This window comes from Aethina tumida, chromosome 1, assembly GCF_024364675.1.
Source record: "Aethina tumida isolate Nest 87 chromosome 1, icAetTumi1.1, whole genome shotgun sequence".
NCBI classification, from domain to species: Eukaryota; Metazoa; Arthropoda; class Insecta; order Coleoptera; family Nitidulidae; genus Aethina; species Aethina tumida.
Genome location: NC_065435.1, coordinates 7,831,560 through 7,852,806, shown reverse-complemented (window position 1 = coordinate 7,852,806; position 21,247 = coordinate 7,831,560). Strand labels below are relative to the sequence as shown.

General features: G+C 27.3%; 1 protein-coding gene across 2 annotated transcripts in view; it reads left to right on the top strand.

Moving 5' to 3' along the window:
• Window positions 1-21,247, top strand: part of LOC109596794 (cytotoxic granule associated RNA binding protein TIA1) — a 401,587-nt gene that overhangs the window by 36,421 nt on the left and 343,919 nt on the right. For both annotated transcript variants that reach the window (XM_049970768.1, XM_049970767.1), the window contains exon 2: window positions 4,269-4,293. The gene's annotated coding sequence lies outside the window, so the exon portion shown is untranslated. The remainder of the gene's footprint in view (window positions 1-4,268; window positions 4,294-21,247) is intronic.

Here is a 21,247-nt window from a genome sequence, read left to right as displayed (position 1 = left end):
CCAAATCCAGAAAAACATCTCCAAACCATAACGCCTTCTTCATCATGGTTAATTGGTCTTTTCACCCATGAAATGTCATTAGATTTAAATAATTGAAACCCTCTTTCATCGGAATTTCAAATTAGTTAGATTTTTTTCATTATTGGATATATTCTATATATATATATATATATATATATATATATATACCGTATCAAAAATGATGAGCGTGTCTACTCGCATATTGAGACGGAACATCAATACCCCTTTGTAAACAAAAAGGAAAGATATACATGCAATTATGTGGGCGGGCCGAACTGACTGGAGGGGATCATTTGGTTTTGCTGCGTTTAGCATGCGGTTCGTCTCCGCAGACGTTGTTTTTAGTATATTTTATTTAATTTTTGGGATACATTTTTATTTTCAAAAAAGTAGTTTATTTTTAGAATACTTATTTTTGTTTTTGATATACCCTCAAAAAATATTTCATTTTACAGATTGAAAATTATACAAAGTTACGGAATTTAAATGGAGCATCCGAAGAACTCGAACTACATCCCTACGCATACGGAGAGTTACTAAATGCATTCGCAAAGATTAATTTACATTGTGCGCCGGCGCGCACCAGCACGGCGCATTGTCTCTGAGAATAGGGATTCTTACTACCGGGCAAAACTTTTCTCTCTTTGTCGTGCATCCATCTCTTACAACATCCAGACACGAAGAGCATTTTTCGTACGGTATATATAGTTTTGACCACCTATTTTAGGAACACCTTGTACATATCAAAACATTTTCATCTAGTCGTAGCGTATAAATATTGGATTGTTTTACTTCCACAAGTTCTCAAAGTTTATTTCAATTTGCACGAGTACTAAAATCATTTGTATCAATCGTAAAAACGATAAAATACAATGTATAAATTATCATATTAATACGCAAAGCAATGAATATATTTCCGTTGTGTTGCTGTTCCCTAATAAAAGTTTGAAGGTTTTATATGAATCCTGAAGGAGTAACAAAGGCGAAAATGTAGCGATGAATGCAGTCTGCTCAGTTTAAAATGCTTTTAGCTTGTATATACTCATAAATCGCAGGTGATGCTTACAAGATATAGCTCAGCATTACTAAGACGTTGTCTAAATGTAGTATACACTGTAACTGCATGACATTGACACACATCACTAAGAAAAGTGTTTATTTGGAATTTTATTTCCTTCATATAAATCCTGCGATATACGTTCAGCTACTATGAACATGCGAGGGTGAACAAATTTAATATTCCAAGAAAATATGTTGCACAAATAAACCTAAGTGAACAATATTTGCTTAAGCTTTTATGGCATTTAATATGGTTTATGTTTATCAAACAGACCTTTGAAGTTACAAATATTAATTCAAACAAACACAAAAAATAAAACATAAATACACCTAAGCAAATTTTTAATGAATTATGACTTACGTCAGAAAGCTCCGGCAAATGATGTGCCTAAATAAGCCGGTTTAAATTAAGTCAATTTACTAGACAAATTCAAGGCGGCAGACGTAACGCCGTGACATCAAGCCTCACATCTCCACCCGTGATTTATTCACCTTTTTAAAAAATCACTCCTCGGAATGTGAAATGTCGGCTCGTGAAACCACTTTGTTGCAATGAAATGGAGAAGAAAATGAGTGTGAAATGACTTTTACGATTGTAATGCTGCATTTAAGAAACTTACTGTCACAATGCCACTGAATATCGGTTAATTTAAACGGCCCTTACTTCTAATTGAATAAACTTAATTGTTTTTATCAAATAGATTGATTGTTATTACGATCACGACATAAAGTTAATTAGATAATAAATAATTTTGTGATGGATTACGTTTAAATTGTTCAAACTTAATCAATCCATATTAATACAATTTATAATTGTGGGATAAAAAACATTTTACAATTTTTATCAAATAGTTTTAAAATATTGGTTTTTTAAATATTTATAATATTTTTGTATTCCATCTTTTTACCTTTATGAGAAAAAATTACGTAGAAAACTGTAAAAATGTTCCAATTTACTTCCTTACTAATAATTATTGGATAAACTTAATTATTATTAATTTAATACTAATGAATATTTAAGAGAAACTATTATTTTACATTTATTAGTCCTGAAAACGTTGGGCGCCAATTTTATACGACTAAATATATAAAAAACTTGAAACTAAATGAAATATATTAAAATTTCGTATAATATTTATAAATGATGTAATATTAGCTTTAATAAAAAGTTATAATGTATTTTTAAATGCATTTATTAATTACATTACAATATTCTTAATTTTTATGAAAAATGTTGGGCGCCAATTTTAATGAAAACTTTTTTGTATTTCTTAAAATAAATAAAGATGGTCAGAATATTATCTTTACATTAATAATAATCATAATAAAAAAAGTTACTTACAACACAATTTAGTCATAGTTCTCTAGTTCTCTAATTTATATTCACAGAATATACGATAAGTTCATATTCCTTCAAGCTTCTTGAATTGCTGGCGTGAGTTCATTTAAATTTGTAAAATTTTTATGTCGAACAAAATATTACAATGTGTGTTTTTAAATAAATTTATTAATTATGTTACATATTTTTTAATATTTTGAAAAACGTTGGGCGCCAATTGATGAATGAATGAATGAATAAATGAATGTTTCTTTCTAAAATTATATGAGTTCATTCATTTTAGGAATTATTATTATTATTATTAATTTAAATACTTTTTCAAAATATTTAAAATACTAATGAATGTTTAAGAGAAATTATTATTTTACATTTATTAGTCCTGAAAACGTTGGGCGCCAATTTTATACGACCAAATGTATAAAAAACTTAAACTAAAAGAACTATATTAAAATTTCGTATAATATTTATAAATGATGTAATATTAGCTTTAACAAAATGTTATAATGTATTTTTAAATGCATTTATTAATTACATTACAATATTTTTAATTTTTATGAAAAATGTTGGGCGCCAATTTTAATGAAAACTTTTATGTATCTCTTATAATAAAATACTTCCTTACTAATAATTATTGGATAAACTTAATTACTTTTGACAATTTGGCAAACAAATCTTTTTTTTTTTCAAAACTGATAACACCCTTTGGTGACATTCAAATTAAATCAATTAATATAATTAATTGTTAAACAAGTTTTTTTATTTTGTCCTTATTATCATCTTAAAATATAAAAGTATTTTAAGAGCACATGCGTAAGTATTTATGGGCGTGGCTTAGCACGCATGCGCACTCGGCAACCCTGCTAAATAAGGTTAAAGAAGCAAGAAGTAAAAGAGATAGTAATTCATTTAAAGGATAAAATTATGTTGACGGTAAATGGTTTTTTGAAATGGGAAAATCCGTGGCGGATGTACATACGTCTAGTGTCTACAAAAGCTTGGCATTGCAAAGGAATAGCGTATTAGGCTTGCTATACAGCGGTATGGTCTGAGCGTGTTACGATTTATTTGTTCTGGCGAGGGGCCCTTAAAGCTTACTAGTAATCCGTCTTTTGTTTATTCATTTTGTTTGTATATCCCTTTTCGTGATACCACTGACATTGGAAATGGTTGCAGTTCCATACATGCGGCACACAATCTACACACGGGACATATGCACCGGATTCTTTTATTGATCGGGCACCAGAAAATCTTCACTTCCGCACACCTTTTAATTCAACTAAATCTGGATAATCTCGCAAATCTATTTCCACGGCCAACGTTTCAATAATTGATTATTTTGTTGTACCCTGTACCTCGCAAAAGGACACAAAGGACATAATAAAAACAAAAATTGGACCCGAAACATTGTAGTAAATATCTCCTCATGCAGAATAATAAAAAATATTAGTACTTAATTTGTTTCCATCACACGCATGACTGAAGCGCTGAAATTGAAATAAATGAATGCCGGTCCCATATATTTTAAAACCCGTTACGGCAAATTGACATTTATGTATTTTTTAAGGGACAATATTAGTACACCCATCCGCCATTCAAATGCTTTGTTGATGATGTTTTTGCGAAAGATCCCCGGGCGACAGCCAGGATAATAGATCAAGTTTTTTTTTTATAGCTGCTCACAGGAGGTTTGGCATATAGGCCCGTTTTGTTCTATATTTCAGATTGCGGTACAAATTTGACGCTTGCGGAATTCCTTTAGCTCGTCTTAAAAACTTTTCGGAGGGAGAAAAAACTCAATATACCCGAGACATGTTGGATATCCCATGATAAATACATTATTTTTGTTTAGGTCTGTCACACCGCCAAAGAGTTAGGTAAATATACTTTTTTCTATCTTTCTAACTTTCACATTTATATTTATTTGATTTTTGTTTAGAATTTAATGTTGTGTTAAAATATTGCCAATGTATCAAAAGTATAACTATTCAATTTATGATTATTTTTGTTGGTAACTTAATACATTATTTTAATTTACTAAATAAAAAAAATATTTAAATTTTTAATTTTGACATTTATATATTTGTAAATTTGCTTTTATTATAAAATCAAAATCAAAAATTTTAAATAAATCACAGCTTACCATAGACGATTAAATTGCAGTTTTCTGTAATACAACTAATGATTATTATTGTCTAGTACTTCTTGTGATGATTTTATATATTCTTTTATGTATCTAAAATTACATTTTATTGTCCAGAGAGGCAATACTATTATAAATCTAGATACAAAAAATTATATTTGATAAAAAATATTTCGTTTAATATAATTTAAAATATGAACTCGAGAGGCCTCATTTAAAAGAAGAAAACTAAATATGAAAATGTCAATTTTTTTTAATGCAATACAGGTGCTTTTAAAAAAGAAAAAGGAATTTTTGTTAGTTCTTCTGATATTTATTTGTTCAAAATCTTTTTATATCAAAACAGAGTATTAATTTAAAAAAAAAACTTTTCTAAATTGGTATAAAAATTTGTTTGACTCAAGTTTTGTGCCTTTCATTCTAAATTAATGGCATGGATTACTTTAGACGCTTAAATTGCAGATTTCTGTAATATAATTAAGGATTATTATTTTCTGTTATCTTTGTAATAATTTTATATATCCTTTTATGTAATTTTAAATTTTATCTTAGTGTCCAGGAAGGTAATACTATTATAAATTTAGACACAAAATATAATTTCGACAAAACTGTTTACTAAATAAAATATGAAAAATTTGACAATATGTTTTAATGCAACACCACTGTTTTTAAAAGTGTCGATTTTTTAATTTTCCTGATACTTATTTTTATATCAAAGTAGTATTAATTTAAGAAACATTATAAACTTTTTCTTTTCTAAATTTGTTTAAAAATTTCCTTGACTCAAGTTTTGTGCCTTTCATTTTAAACTAACGATATCCGTTCACTGTGGATTACCACAGACGACTAAATTGCAGATTTCTGTAATATAATTAAGGATTATTATTGTCTGATAATTTTTGTAATAATTTTGTATATTCTTTTTTTGTATTTAAAATTCCATCTTATTGTCTATTAAGACAATGATATTATAAATTTGTATACAAAAAATTATTTTTGCTAAAGAATATTCTGTTTATTCTAAATTAAAATTTGTACTCGAGAAACCCCATAAATTGTGTTCATTTAGAAGAAGAAAGATAAATATGAAAAAGTCACGTTTTAAAGAAATATGGATTTTTTATTTCTCCTGATATTTATTTGTATAAACTTTTTTCTTTCAAAATTCGTTTAAAAAATGGTTTGACTCAAGTTTTGTGCCTTTCAATTTAAACTAGCGACATCTGTTATCTGTGGATTACCATAGACGACTAAACTGCAGATTTCTGTAATATAATTAAGGATTATTATTTTCTGGTACTCTTTGTAATAATTTTATTAATAACACTGCTGTTTTAAGAGTGTGGACATTTTAGTTCTCCGGATGTTTATTTGTCTAAATTCTTTTTGTATCGAAGCAGAGTATTAATTTAAGTAACATTATAAACTTAAATAAAGTTTTGTGTCACACTAAACTATCGGCATTATGGATTACCATAGACGACTAAATTGCAGATTCCTGTAATCCAGTTAAGGATTATTATTGTGTTTTAATTCTCGTTATAATATAAATAACACACATACATATGTAATAATATACCATTTTTAATATTTTATAGAGTATATAAATATTTTGATACAAATATAAAAAAAAGTAAAACGATTTAATATATTATTAGTCAACAAATATGTTAACTAAATGCAAAATAAATTTAATAACGAGATATGAAGTTTACATGTGTAAAATAAAATATGAAATTAATTTTTTAGCTGTTGCTTTTTTTGCACACGACTTTAAAACATCACATAAATATTCATCTGCACATGTGTATATTTCATAAAAATGTCATCTACTGCTTATGTGGTGGTTTTTTTATATAACGTTCCTGGCCTGGGGGACGATCCAGTGTTTTTAAAACAGAAAAGACTTTATCTTGATTTACTGATTGGAACAGGGAAAGCTAAGCTTAAGTAAACCAGCGTGAATTTCGCCATAAAAAACTCGCCAGTCTCACCCTCAATTGCGGCAAAAGCAGAAGCATATTTAATTTCAACGGTCTCCTCCATTCTATTCCATATTTTTATGCGCCGTAAATATAAATAGAATTCTGGATGTATCAGCTTGGTTGTTGAATAAGAAACTTCATATCCTTGTGTTCCGTCAATTTAACGCGAACAAATAAACGACGTCGCGAAATATCTCAAGCAGTGTATATTATGTTGCCCGCCTGGGTTTATATTTACTTAAATTGCAACAATACATATTTGAAATGATTTGTGCGCTTGACAAATGCTAATATTCCTTAAAACGTCATGTATTGAAGTGAAGTGTGAATTCACATATGCATGAGTGCAGAGTTCGTAAATCTATACAAGTTCTGTTTGTACACGAGGACTCGATTAGATTTTCAATTACTATTATGGCGGGTATGAAAACAAAGAGCCGTATTTGCTTCCATATCCGCCTATTCAACCATTTATTTGTATTTCAGACAGACCAAATCTCCTCGTGAAAATTTTAGTGTTCACTGTCCTTAAACGGATTTGATTTATGTGTTGTAAGTACCCGATAACGCTGTCTTTGATGCTGTTCAACCCCTATTTATTTATTGTTTAATTATGTTTTCGTAACAAAGGGGCCATCCTAGAAAACATGAAAATTTTAACGGGATCATCACGACATTTTATTAGATAAGAAAATTACAAAATTGTATTATTAAAATTTTATTTCATATATATTGTAACTTAATAAAATATTAAAAGAGAAGGTCCGACTCATTATAAGCTGCTGACAATTTATGCCTTAAAATTTTTGTGTAATTTTTTAATTAATTATTATTCTGTAATATTTTTCTAAAATAAAATTTGGAATAAATTATTTATTTCAAGTTTTTTTTTTTGCACACAATATACAGTAGGAAAATTGTTTGACCCATCTGAATCTAGAGAGAGACATTATGGTCGACAAAAACAGCACAAGTCAGGTCCGTAGTGGGAGACTTACTGTCTCTATCGTATATGATGTGTCTGTCTCTCAAGATTCAGATTGTTCAAACTCTTTTAGTACTGTATAAATATTCTTTTCTCAGTGAATACAAGTTTAAATTATTAATAAAAATTACTCACAAATATTTAATGTAAAACTTCTTTAAAAAAATGTACTAAAATGTCCTAAAATAAATTTATAAATGAAATTTTTTAGTGGATACTTAGGTAAATATACTTTCTTCTATCTTTCTAACTTTCACATTTAAATTTATTTAATTTTTGTTTAGAATTTAATATTATGTTAAAATATTGCCAATGTATCAAAAGTATAACTATTCAATTTATGATTATTTTTGTAGGTAACTTAATACATTATTTTAATTTACTAAATTAAAAAAATATTTAAATTTTTAATTTTGACATTTATATATTTGTAAATTTGCTTTTTGTTATAAAATCAACATCAAAAATTTTAAACAAGTCACAGCTTACCAAAGACGATTAAATTGCAGTTTTCTGTAATACAATAGTAGTAATGTCAAGTACTTCTTGTAATGATTTTGTATATTCTTTTATGTATTTAAAATTTCATCTTATTGCCCAGGAAGGCAATGCTATGATAAATTTAGATACAAAAAATTATTTTTGATAAAAAATATTCCGTTCACTATAATTTAAAATATGAACTCGAGAGGCCTCATTTAAAAGAAGAAAACTAAATATGAAAATGTCAATTTTTTTAATGCAATACAGGTGCTTTTAAAAAACAAAAAGAAATTTTTGTTAGTTCTTCTGATATTTATTTGTTCAAGTTCTTTTTACGTCAAAACTGAGTATTAATTTAAAAAACGTTATAAACTTTTCTAAATTGGTATAAAAATTTGTTTGACTCAAGTTTTGTACCTTCCATTTTAAATTAACGGATGGATTACTTTAGACGCTTAAATTGCAGATTTCTGTAACATAATTAAGGATTATTATTTTCTGGTACTCTTTGTAATAATTTTATATGTCCTTTTATGTAATTTTAAATTTTAGTGTCCAGGAAGGTTACTTTTTTTAATTATTACATTTACTTAATCATTGGTCGAAGTAAAACTGTAAGAAAAATTATATTTCTTTGTTGTCGAGATCGAAGGAAACAAGAAGAAATGGCTAAGAATTTGCGGCCAAATAACTGGATAATTTGAACGTCAAAAAACAATTGTATCTAATTAAAGAGGAGGTCTGACTCATTATAAGCTTCTAACAATTTATGCTTTAAGATTTTTGTTTAATTTTTTAATTAATTATTATTCTGTAACAGCTTAATATTTTTCTAAAATAAAATTTGGAATAAATTTCTAGGTGTTTTTTTTGCACACAATATACAGTAGGAAAATTGTTTGACTCGTCTGAATCTAGAGAGAGACATTATGCTCGACAGAGACAACACAAGTCAGCCCTGTAGTGGGAGACTTACTGTCTCTATCGTACGTGATGTCTCTTTCAAGATTCAGATGGATCAATCTCTTTTGGTACTGTATAATGTTCTTTACCCAGTAAATAGAAGTTTAAATTATTAATAAAACAACTATACTAATAAACTGTACTAAAATGTCCTAAATGAAATTTTTCAGTGAATACTTTGAAATATAAAACATTAATGATTTAATAACTGTTGTTTAATTGAACATTTGTTTTATCTTAATTAAACACATTTAACATTTAAAATATAAATAGTTTTAAAATCAAGTCTTTGTATAAAAATATTATTAACAATAAAAAATTAATAAACCATTAAACCTAATTTACAAATATTAAATATTATAAATGTTGGTTAAAATTTTGTGCGCCACTGAAACGCCCTATGCAGTAACTAGACGTTTTTAAAGTGTGAGGGTGAAATCTAAATTAGCTCTGAATATATTCGGCTGTATGTTTCCATATAAATGGCGTCACCGTATAGTGCCATTTGTCTCGGCATAATACCCTTTTGTCTTGAACACATTTATAGCTCATTTAACTATTTGACAATAGCTGTGTGCAATAAGAAATATCTGTTTTTATTATTGTCCTTTAATTATACCTTGCGCAGTTTACAGATTTATTCAACTTAAACAGTAATAACTTCGGCTTTATTAAGAGAAACACTGACTGAAAGTCTTGTTTCAGATTTAAAACATGCAAGACTGTAATTATTGTTACTGTATTGTATATTCTAGTATTTTTTGCTAATTAGTTTGTGTTTTTGTGGGAGGACGAATATTTTATGGTTAGTTTGACGTCCTCAAACTGGATAAATGTCTTCGAGGTTTATATCCATAAATCCTCCCCTGAAAAGAGTTATGGACACTAAATAAATAATTTTAATTTAAATGCGATGTAAAATTGAATAAATGATAATTGAATGGGACTAGATCGTAACAATAAAGTATATTGCTTGGAATTTTATACGTATTAATAATAATTTGATGCAGTACGTAATTGCATCCAACATAAAATATTGCAGTTTAATGGTTGGAAATTCTATTTAAAATTTCTGGGGACTGTAACGTGACGAGCAATCATATTAATGTATTAGATATACTACATATATTTTACGATCATGGTTTCCCAAAACAGTGCACCTGTGGCCCCCACATACTTGCTATTGATGTAGTTTATTTGATCGCCATCCACTTTATGACGTTTAAAAACCCAAACCACCATCCAATCATATTTCTCTCATTTCTCTCGCAAATGTTTGATTTCTGGACAAACAGAACTTCCAATTCAAGCCAATCATTTCGACACGTTATTTTCTCTATGGTCACTTTTTAATTGATTTAAACTAAATTGAATTTTATAATAAAAATTATACATTTTTTATTGTTTTAGTTAATTGATTTTAAATTAAAAAAATGTCGATGCCACAGTCAACGTGCAGGAAAAAACAATTCACGTTTTTAACGTTTATTATCAAATTGTCATAGAAATAGATTAGTTTTTTTAATATATTTTTATAGAAATAATTGATTTATTCCATTTTTTTCAGAAAAACAGAATAATTATTGATAAAAAATTAAACAAAAATCTTAAAGCATAAATTGTCAGAAGCTAATCATGGGTCTTTGATTAAGACACTCATTGACGTGTCGTGGCATTGATCTAATGAAATTATCAACATTTTCTTGTGGTATCTCATCCCACACGAACTGAATCTGATGTCTTAGTTCATTAAAAGTCGTTGAGGGCGCTGTAAATTGCTTAAGCGTCGCTCCATCATGTCCCACACATTTTCGATTGGGGAAACGTCTGAAGATCTGAGTGGCCAAGGCAGTAAATTCACATGGGCGACTTCTAGGACGTTTAATGTATTCCTGGCAATAGGTGGACGGGCATCATTCTCTTGAAAAATTAGTCTGACATATCTTTTTAAGTAGGGATGAAAATAAGGTTCCAAAACGTCATCCACATATCGCTGGGACGTCATATTGCCGTTAATGCAAACTGAAGGTGACCTGTATTTTTGCAAAAGAATATTCTGTTTGTATATGTAATATGAACTCGAGAAACCCCATAAATTGTGTTCATTTAGAAGAAGAAAACTAAAAAAATATGACTTTTTCTACTTCTCCTGATATTTATTTGTATAAACTTTTTTCTTTGTAAATTCGTTTAAAAAATTGTTTGACTCAAATTTTGTGCCTTTCAATATAAACTAGCGACATCTGTTCACTGTGAATTACCATAGACGACTAAATTGCAGATTTCTGTAATATAATTAAGGATTATTATTTTCTGGTACTCTTTATAACACTGCTGTTTTCGAGAGTAATTCTCCCGATGTTTATTTGTCTAAATTCTTTTTGTATCAAAGCAGAGTATTAATTTAAGAAACATTATAAACTTTTTATTGTCAAAATTCATTTAAAAATCATTTTAACTCAAGTTTTGTGTCTTCCACTCTAAACTATCGGCATTATGGATTACCATAGACGACTAAATTACAGATTCCTGCAATTCAGTTAAGGATTATTATTGTGTAGTAATTCTCGTTATAATATTTATAATATAAGTAACACACATACATATGTTATAATATACCATTTTTAATATTTTATAGAGTATATAAATATTTTGATACAAATATAAAAAAAGTAAAACTATTTAATATATTATTAGTCAACAAATATGTTAACTAAATGCAAAATAAATTTAATAACGAGTTATTACACTTAATTGGCTAAAATTATTTCTTCTTCATATTCGGGGGATGTTAAACTTTTGGTATAAATTACCAAATAAAAGAAATCGTTTTTCGATTGTCTTCAAATTTGAATCATTTCTTATTTCAAAGTACCTTCTTGTATACCAAATTTTATGAAAATATATTAATGTGTTCTAAGTGTTTTTTTACAGTTATTATATTAATTTTGCATGAATGATTTGTATTTAAAAACTTCTATATTTCAACTGCATTTAATAACGTAACATAGTTTTTACTTTTCCCGAAATGGCGCAAAGTTACGTTAAGTTTTATCTTTCCTCGTCATTTTCGCCGTGCAATAAATCGTCGTGATTTGTCATATTAAAAAGTGAGAATTTGTAGAACCGAAATTTTTGCGCGAGATAAAACTAAACGGGACACATTACCCCCCTCGAAACAAATTAAAGAAGGAAAGATTAATTAAACCGAAGCAAAAATAAAATTACAATTAGCGAATAGTTACTGCATTGCAGTTCGAGTTCCAGGTGTAAAATTTATTTCGGCCCTCATCCGCACCGAGTTGATTAATATGCCTAATAACAAGAAGTCGTTTACGTTCTTACCGCAGAACCCACTTTAAACTAAATTTATCAACTGTGATAGATTAAATTCTGGTCGGTTAGATGAGCAAGACAAACCAACAATATGGAACGTGGAGTGGTCACTCATGGCCACTTTTATACAACAGGCCTTATCCAATTAAGGATTATTGCTGCCGCCCCCTTACACTCACTTTATTTACCAGGACCGAATTTAAGAGTTTTTATGTGTGTTTCTTAGGTTTTCAAAAACAACACCATCCCGCCGCTTAATAATAAATTACATCTTGCACACTTGAACGAGTTTATTGTTGTTTTAATTGGTTTCCTTCCAAATATATATATATTAAGTTTGCAAAGCAACTGCATTGCGCCCATTCTATATTAACAAATTGACAAAAAAACTGTAGTGATGGAACAGGCTTTGTGAAACCGGTTAAAGGAATGTCTTCCACACACAATACTGACTTCAGATTTAATTGTGTTTATGATATTGCTTCTTGGGAAATGCGGAATTTTACTGCATTTTGCTAAAATATGTTTTCTCTCTAGTCACTTAAATTATTTGTGGAATGCCCGACTATTCCTTGTCAATGTGTGTACCGCAAAAGTAAATATATATATAACTTAGGTGGTATTAAATATTTACACAAATTAACACGTTCATTTTAATTGGTTATGAAAACGTCTAAGTACAATTTTGATAAAACAGATAGAACAGATTATTATGTTATACATTCATACTCTTTTACTTGATATGATTTTTAATAATTTTGGTTTCTTTTCTGAGTTGTACCAAAGATACGTTTCTTTTATTTTTTAACCACAACTTTCCATTTTTCTAAGAAAGTAATCTTGGTTTGAATGTTGGTTTATATCAATTTGCTTCTTAAGGTTAAATTTATATAACATCATCTTACCTCAATAGTTTTATTTCAGAAAATATGTTTATTTAATTTTAAAACGTTGAAAAATATAATTTAAAAATGATCCACCATTTTTTTTTTATTAATTAATGATTATTATTTTTTTATTAAATATTTAACAAATTTTTCTTATTTATTCTTTAAATATATAAAACATTAAAAGTTATGGTTTTATTTGGTTGAGCGTTTTTAATTTTTTTGGATGGATATTACAGATTAATTGAATTATTAATAAAAATTAATAACATGTATAGATTAATTGTACTTAGAAGATTCTAATTTTTATAATTATTTTTTACATACAATTTTAGAAACAGGAAGCATTATTTTTCAAATAAATTTGTTAGTTGAATATATTTTACCTTAACTTAATATTACAAATTAATTAATTGGAAAAATGGTGGATGCGCTTATGGCAATCAGTCATTTGGAGTTATTTTTGTGGTATCTATTAAATTGAAATTTAAATTTTATTTTTAACGATAGATTATTTTTTTTACTATCCTAGTTCAGAACATGAATTATTATTTTTTAATTAGTTATTAATTTGTATTGTAATAAAAATAATAAAATGTACAGTTTAACTGTTTTTAGAACATTTTAGCATTTACATTTTTCATTTTTACTTTTTCATATCTATAGTTTTAGAAACAAGAAGCAATTTATTTAATATAAATTTGTTTGTAATTAATCCTTATAATTTGAAGTTTTTTGTGGAATTGAGTATTTTAATGTATTTAAATTTTTAAAAATATTATGACTAATTAATTGAAATAAAAATTGGTGGATGCGTTCTGAAAATTTGTATTACAATTAAACATGATTGAAATTAGAATTTTATCTTTAATTTATTATGTAAAATATGTTTATTATCATAGATCAGAATATTATTTATTATTTTTTAATTAGTTATTTATTTGTATTGAAATAAAAATTAATAAAATATACAGTTCAATTGTAATTAGAAAAATTTTAGCATTTATAATTAATTTTTTTTATTTTTTCGTATCTAGTTTTAGAAACAAGAAGTATTATATTTAATAGAAATTTGTTTGTTGAACATATTTTTAGTAAATAATTCTCATAATTTCCATTGGAGTTTTTTTGTGTGGAATTTAATATTTTAATTTACTTAACTTAAACTAAATATTATGACTACTTAATTGAAATAAATATTGGTGGATGTGTTCAGAAAATTTGTATTACGACTAATAATCATGTGGAATAATTTTATAGTATATTTTAAATGTTAACATTAAGATTTTATCTTTAAATTATTATGTATCATTTTTTGTATTATGTTACAATTAGTCTTTTGAAGTAATTTTATGGTTTCTATTAAATTTTATATGTTTGAAATTTAAATAATAATATCTAATATGTCAAAGATAATTTTAGATATTATTATTTTTTTAATATCATTGATCAGAAGAAGAATTAACAAAATAGTATTTATAAAATTCTAACACTCACAATTATTTTTTACTTTTTCATATCTTTAGTTTTAGAAACATTTTTTATGTAACATAAATTTGTTTGCTGAACAATTAATTACATTCACTCAATCTAAACTTAAAAATATAATGATTAATTGAAATAAAAAATGGTGGATGCGCCCTGAAATTTTGTATTGTTATTAATTGGAGTAATTTTGTAATAATTGAATTTAAAATTTAAGATGTTTCAAATTTATCTTTAATATAATGAATTACAGAATACTTTTGTAGTATTATAGATTAAAACGTATTTATAATGTTTTAACATTAAAAAACATTTATTTGTTTTTTAGAAAATTATTTAGTACTTTTCCACATCAACAATTTTAGAGCTAGGAAGAAATTTAACATAAATTTATTCGTTAAACATATTTTTGATGGGAATTTTTCATTAAAATTTTTGTGAAACCGAAAATTTTAATTTAATTAACTTTTAAAAATATAATTGATTGATATTTTGGTGGATGCGCATTTTTCTATAGTTTTAAAAATATTTAGTTATTGAACCTACTTTCAACAAATATTTTGTATAATTTTTATTGATATTTTTGTGACCTTGAAATTTTTGTTACAATTTAAACTTTTTTAAAATATTCTAATTAATTATTTTTATATTAGATTAATCAGTATTTTTAAAAAATGTTTATATTTTAAGATATTCCATATTTAAATTTTATGTTTAACAATCATTGATATATTTTTTTTATTTATAGTTCATAAAATTATTTATTAGGTTATTAGTAGTTTATTAAAAATTGTATTAGTTTATATGTTAAGTTTAAAAATTTAAATATTTTGTATTATAAATTAGGAAATTAAGCTTTCATTTAATTTTTGTATTTTTAGTTTCAGTTTCTTATCTTAACGTTTATTTTAAAAAAAATTTTAGCATCCACCATTTTTTCACATTTAAATTATTGTAAAAACTGAGCTGATAAATAATATATTTGGTCAGTAAAGCTGTAATTCAAAATTATAAAGCTGTTTTATGAAAATAATTTGAAACGTAAATGTTCATATTTAGAAACTTTTTGAGCATTAAATTTAATTAAGTAAATTATTTAAAGTGTTTATGTTTATAAAAATCTTTCTAAAGGTAAACGAAATAATTATATTAATTAATTAATCTACTTTAGTTAACACATGACTAAAATGAATTCACTAAATTTAATCACAACAATATTTTGTCCAATTAACGCTTTTAAGCATATTAAAAAGAAAAATTATTTCAGTAAAAATCTAAAAGTAAAGTTTATTCATCGTATTTAAATTTGTGCTAGAAATAATTTCTGTGAATTTCAAGATTTTAACACACAAAATTTGATAAGGAAATTAAATTTTTAATAAATTTGACAGTGATTATAATGCACTTCACAAATTGTGAGTAATTAATTTGCATTAAAAGTGCACAAAACAGCAATAAAAGGAAATTGTTTAGTAACAAGAGTCGTTAAAATCACTAGGGGATCCATTCAGAGCGCAAGAACTAAATGATTAGGAAAAGTTGATATTGTAGTGATGTACAAGTGCGAGATCGTAGTGTTGTGTGTGGTCCTGCGGTCCAACGGTCCTTCGGTAGTAGACTGTGCTGGCTGTAGTGTAGTGTATAGTGTATATTTCATTGATTGCGCGAGCGTTGGGCTTTAGAGAGCTTGCGACACGCCCGTCTCGCTCATCGTAACGAGCACACGAGTAACGTTACCGCCTCCAGCTTTTGCCGCTGCCGTCCGAGTTGTTCTATTCTGTAGCTGCTTTATTTATCGTGCGGCGTTAGCCTTAAACGTGCTCGCATTGCCGCCACTTCTTCCTTAGCCTCCACGTTGTACGTTACTGGCAGAGCGCTCCGCTCAGAGAGATGACATCGGTCTGGTAACGATAAAAGTTCCGCAAAAGTTTCTATTGTCGTTCGGCCGTGGTGAAGCGCGTGACGGTGAAGAGTCTCTGGACTTGCTTCCGAATGTATGCTTGCTTGTTGAGGTTGTGTTGCTAACTGCGCGTCTCCACGTGACATGACCAGTGGATTGTTGTTTACGCATCTGGCTCCACGCATTCAGTTCAAATCCAAAAACACCGCGTGACTCGATACTCCAGTGACGTGAACGTTAAGTGCCCGAGGGAATAACACGCTGCCATCGCAGCCGGTTTTCTTCTAACTGTCACTAATAACCCAGCGTTGGCTCCATCACCGGTATTCGTGGGTTACAGCCTCGTCGGCGTGTACCCCTGCGCCGTCTGGAAGCCCAACTCCAACAGTACATCCACGACGACACCGGCAACCACAGCCGCTGGACCCATCCGGAACAGAACCACGACGAGACCAGCACCCTACCAACAAAGACCAGTCCAACAAGTCACGGTCAATCAGCCAGTCGTCCCTCAGGTTCCGGTCGTTCAAAACAATCCGGTTGTGGTTACCACGTGCGTCTGCAACAAAACCCCAAACAAACCGAACAACAATATCGAGGCCCCATCCACATCCAACAATACGCAAATGTTGTTCGTACCATTTACCGTGCCCAGTTTCGCTCCTCCAATCACTGCCAACACTCTGCAGACGAACAACTGCAGTCCTTCAAAGGTAGGATCAACTGCATGAGTATTACCAGCATGACTGAAATTAGAAATTGAGTGAGCGTGTTCATTCACAAAATCCAAGCATGCTCCCTGGAACTTCACTCCACTCGGGGTCTCTATCTTTGTCTTCCTAAAAGTGCATCGTCTGCCCAACCGACCAAAGCAAAGGTGTTTTCCTCTTTCACTCAATGACATCATCACCTGTTGGGCCAATCGGTGCGTACCATGTACGTCAACAAACAGGGTTGCCCCCTATCAACAACAAAGGAATGCCGGGATGCAGGCTCGGATGTGGGTCAACAAATCATCGGTTGTTCAGTCAGTCAATCAAGGTTGCAGCTAGCACCTAGACCTCCAAATAACTAAAATTAGATCAACATTTTTTCGATTATGTATTATGCTCCTTATGGTAATTTTGTTGCAACAGAAGCTGATTCTGGGCAATTTAGAGGCAGTTATGGTTGTTCACAGGTATGAATCAGCATGTTGATGTTTTTATGTTTCTGGAGGAAGGGAGGTACCGATTTTTCAGGCTGACACTTTGTTCAAGGAACTTTCTTCTTTTGTCTTTAAAACTCTGTGATTAGTCCTTGGACAAATAATTTTTTTTTCGGTGGTTTTACTAAATTTTCAACATCTAGGAGGGATTTAACAAGGATAACGTGATATTGGAGGGTTGGTTTGCTAAATTTACCGTCGCGAGATGTTTGTAAATCACCTCGGTCCTTATTTAAAGTTCACCCTCGAATATTTTCAAAACATAGACACAATTATTTAGAAAATAAATGTATTTAACTCCAATTTAATTCAAATTTTAAGAAGAAACTCTTAGTTTTGAGTTGAAACAAAGGAATAGACAAAGAATTTAAAAATAATTAGAAATAAAAACTAATAAAAAGTGGCCAAAATTGTATTATTTAATTATACAAAATATCTTTTGTCCTGCTGATTTCAGTAAACAATTAACAACGCTAATTAACACACAGTGTAAATAAATTTTGGGTGGATACTTTTCAATGGCCCACTCTTTTAAATTTGCCACACATTACTTAAAAGCAAGTAATATAATTTGCTAGTGGGTGGAATTTATACAAGACACACAATAATCAACATAATTACATATGTATGCATGAAAAAATTTTTGATTAAAATTCTTGCGGACGTTACAAGTAATATACCGCAATAATTATCTCAAATAATACAGTACAAGTATTTTTTAATTAAAATTCTTTTAATGCTTGTTTCCAGATTGTACACCTCGTCCCATGTTTAATAAAATACTATGTTTAAAATACTCCGTGAAAATAGATTAAGTTGTGGCACATTCACAAAATTATCCAACAATTTGTTGAGGCAAATGTGTGTATTATTATTATTATTATTATTATTATTATTAGACGTCGATAGTAAAATCTTTAACGTTTCAATAAAGTTAATTAAAACATACACAGGAAACCTTTATTTAGCATAAACCCTAATTATGCTGTAAAACCTCATTATATAAAACAGTCCTCATACGATCAACCTTTCGTATCCAGTTTTAGGCACCGACGACGTTTTTCGAGTCCAAAATGTGGCGTAACATATTTTGTTCATTAATACATCCAATTAATCCAGACTTCTACCAGAAGATAATTAGCTTGAGTAATGTGTATAACTTAAAATTTATGGCTAAGTTTGCTAACACTCCAGAATAAGCAATACAGAGGCTGGAACTACGCAAGCAGGAAGATCATCTTCCTAATATCAAATTTAGTTTTGTTGAATTTCGTTTATTATCAAGACGGTGTTGTAGGTGTTAATTTGTTGGTCGGTAAATGATTTGTTAAAAGATTTAATCGGATTAAATACCTGCGTTGGCAATTCCATTATAATCAATAACTATTTTTAGTTTATGATAAACATTATTCATTTCCCTATTGGGTTATAAATATGCGACACAAATTCATAAATAAAATATTGCTAATAATGTCAAACCCATTTTACACGCATTAAATTTATTAAAATTCATCAAAATTGGCCCGTTCACTGTGTGTGACCAATTAAATGAACTATAATTAACGATCATTATAACTACAAATTACTTGAAATTATAATAAAAATTATAAAATCTCTTAACCACTGAAATTAAATAATCACTAATTATTTAATTTACCAAATTAGCATCATCAATTAAAAATTTTTTATGACAGGCACTGAAAATAAAATATTTAATACAAAATAATATTGAATGAAAAAGTGAAATTGTTGCAGCATATTTAATTTTAAAAATTAATGGACTTCATGAAATGATGAAATTAACCTACTCAATTAAGTCTAAAATAATACATTAATATAAATTTAATTGTGGCTGGACAATTTTAATTTAATTTAAAATATTATAAATAGATTTTAATAACAGATACAAGTTTATATAGTTTTAGTTTATATTTGAGTTTTTATTGAAATTAATTTATTTGTAATTAATTTCGATTGTAATTGTGTTTAGTTTTAATCAATTCTGACCTTGAATAGAAATTAAAACAAACTTAAATAAAAATGATATACGTGTAAAATAAATATTTACACAGTTAAATAGAATTTGAACATAATGTATGCATTAATTATGTAATTCACACACAGTTATTAATTAGTAATATGATATACAATATAAAACATGAAAATGATCAACAAATAATAATAAAAATGTTATTTTCAATTAGGGTAAATAAAATATAAACTTTCAAAATAATAAAATTAATCTAAAAATAAAATAAATTTAAATAGGTTTGGACATTTTTAATTTTAAAATAATTTCAATATAAATTGATAATGGTGTTTTTTTTCAAATAGTTTAAAATATTTGTCCATTAATTATTCGACATTTTAATTTACTAATTTAATTATTAATTACAACAAGAAAAAATATTATTTGTCACAGTTTTTTATAAATATGATAAAAATTACTTAATAATTTTTCCTAATTTACTATATTAATTAATAATTTCTGCGCCAGAAAAATTAATTAGAAGTATTAATTTACTTCAATATCAATTATTACTTTTATTATTGTTTGTTTTGTTTTCTTAATTGATACTAGTACTAGTTTTCTTAATTAATACTAGTTTTTAATAAATAAAACAAAAAATACTTAATTTGACGAAGTATATATTTTTAAATAATTATTGTTGATTTATTAAATTTTTCTGTACCAGAAAAATTAATTAAATACTGTCTGTATCAATTATTTTCTATTAATTGATTTTTGTTTCTTCTAACTATTCTTAATTAAAACAATAAATATTTAATTTAACAAATTTTATTATTAAATAATTATTCTTAAATAATACTAGTTTTTTACAAATAAGAAAAATACTTAATTTGACAAAGTATTTTATCAAAACATGATAGTTAATTCAGTAAATTAATTAATAACTAATGTATCGGAAAAATTAATTCCTGTCTGCAAAAAATAAGAATTAATTTACTTCAATATTAATTATTACTTTTGTAATTGGTTTTTGTTTTGTTTCTTTCTAATTTTTTTATAATTAAGGCAAATACTTAATTTAACGAAGTATATTATTAAATAATTATTGCTAATTTATTAAATTAATTAATAATTTCTTCACTCGAAAAAATTAATTAATTACTGTCTGTAAAAAATAAAAATTAATTTACTTCAATATCAATTATTACATATTTTGTTGGTTTTTTCTTAAGAATATTATTTTTTTATAAATTATATAAAGATTATTTAATTTAACGAAGATTGTTACCAAGTAATTATTACTAATTTGTTAAATTAATTAATAATTTCTGCATTAGAAAAAAGTACTTTATTATTAGTTTGTTGTTTCTAAATTAATACTAGTGTTTTTATAAATAAGACAAAAAACACTTAATTTAACAAAGATTGCTGCACCCGAAAAACTTATTAATCACTGTCTGTAAAAAATAACATTTAGTTTACTTC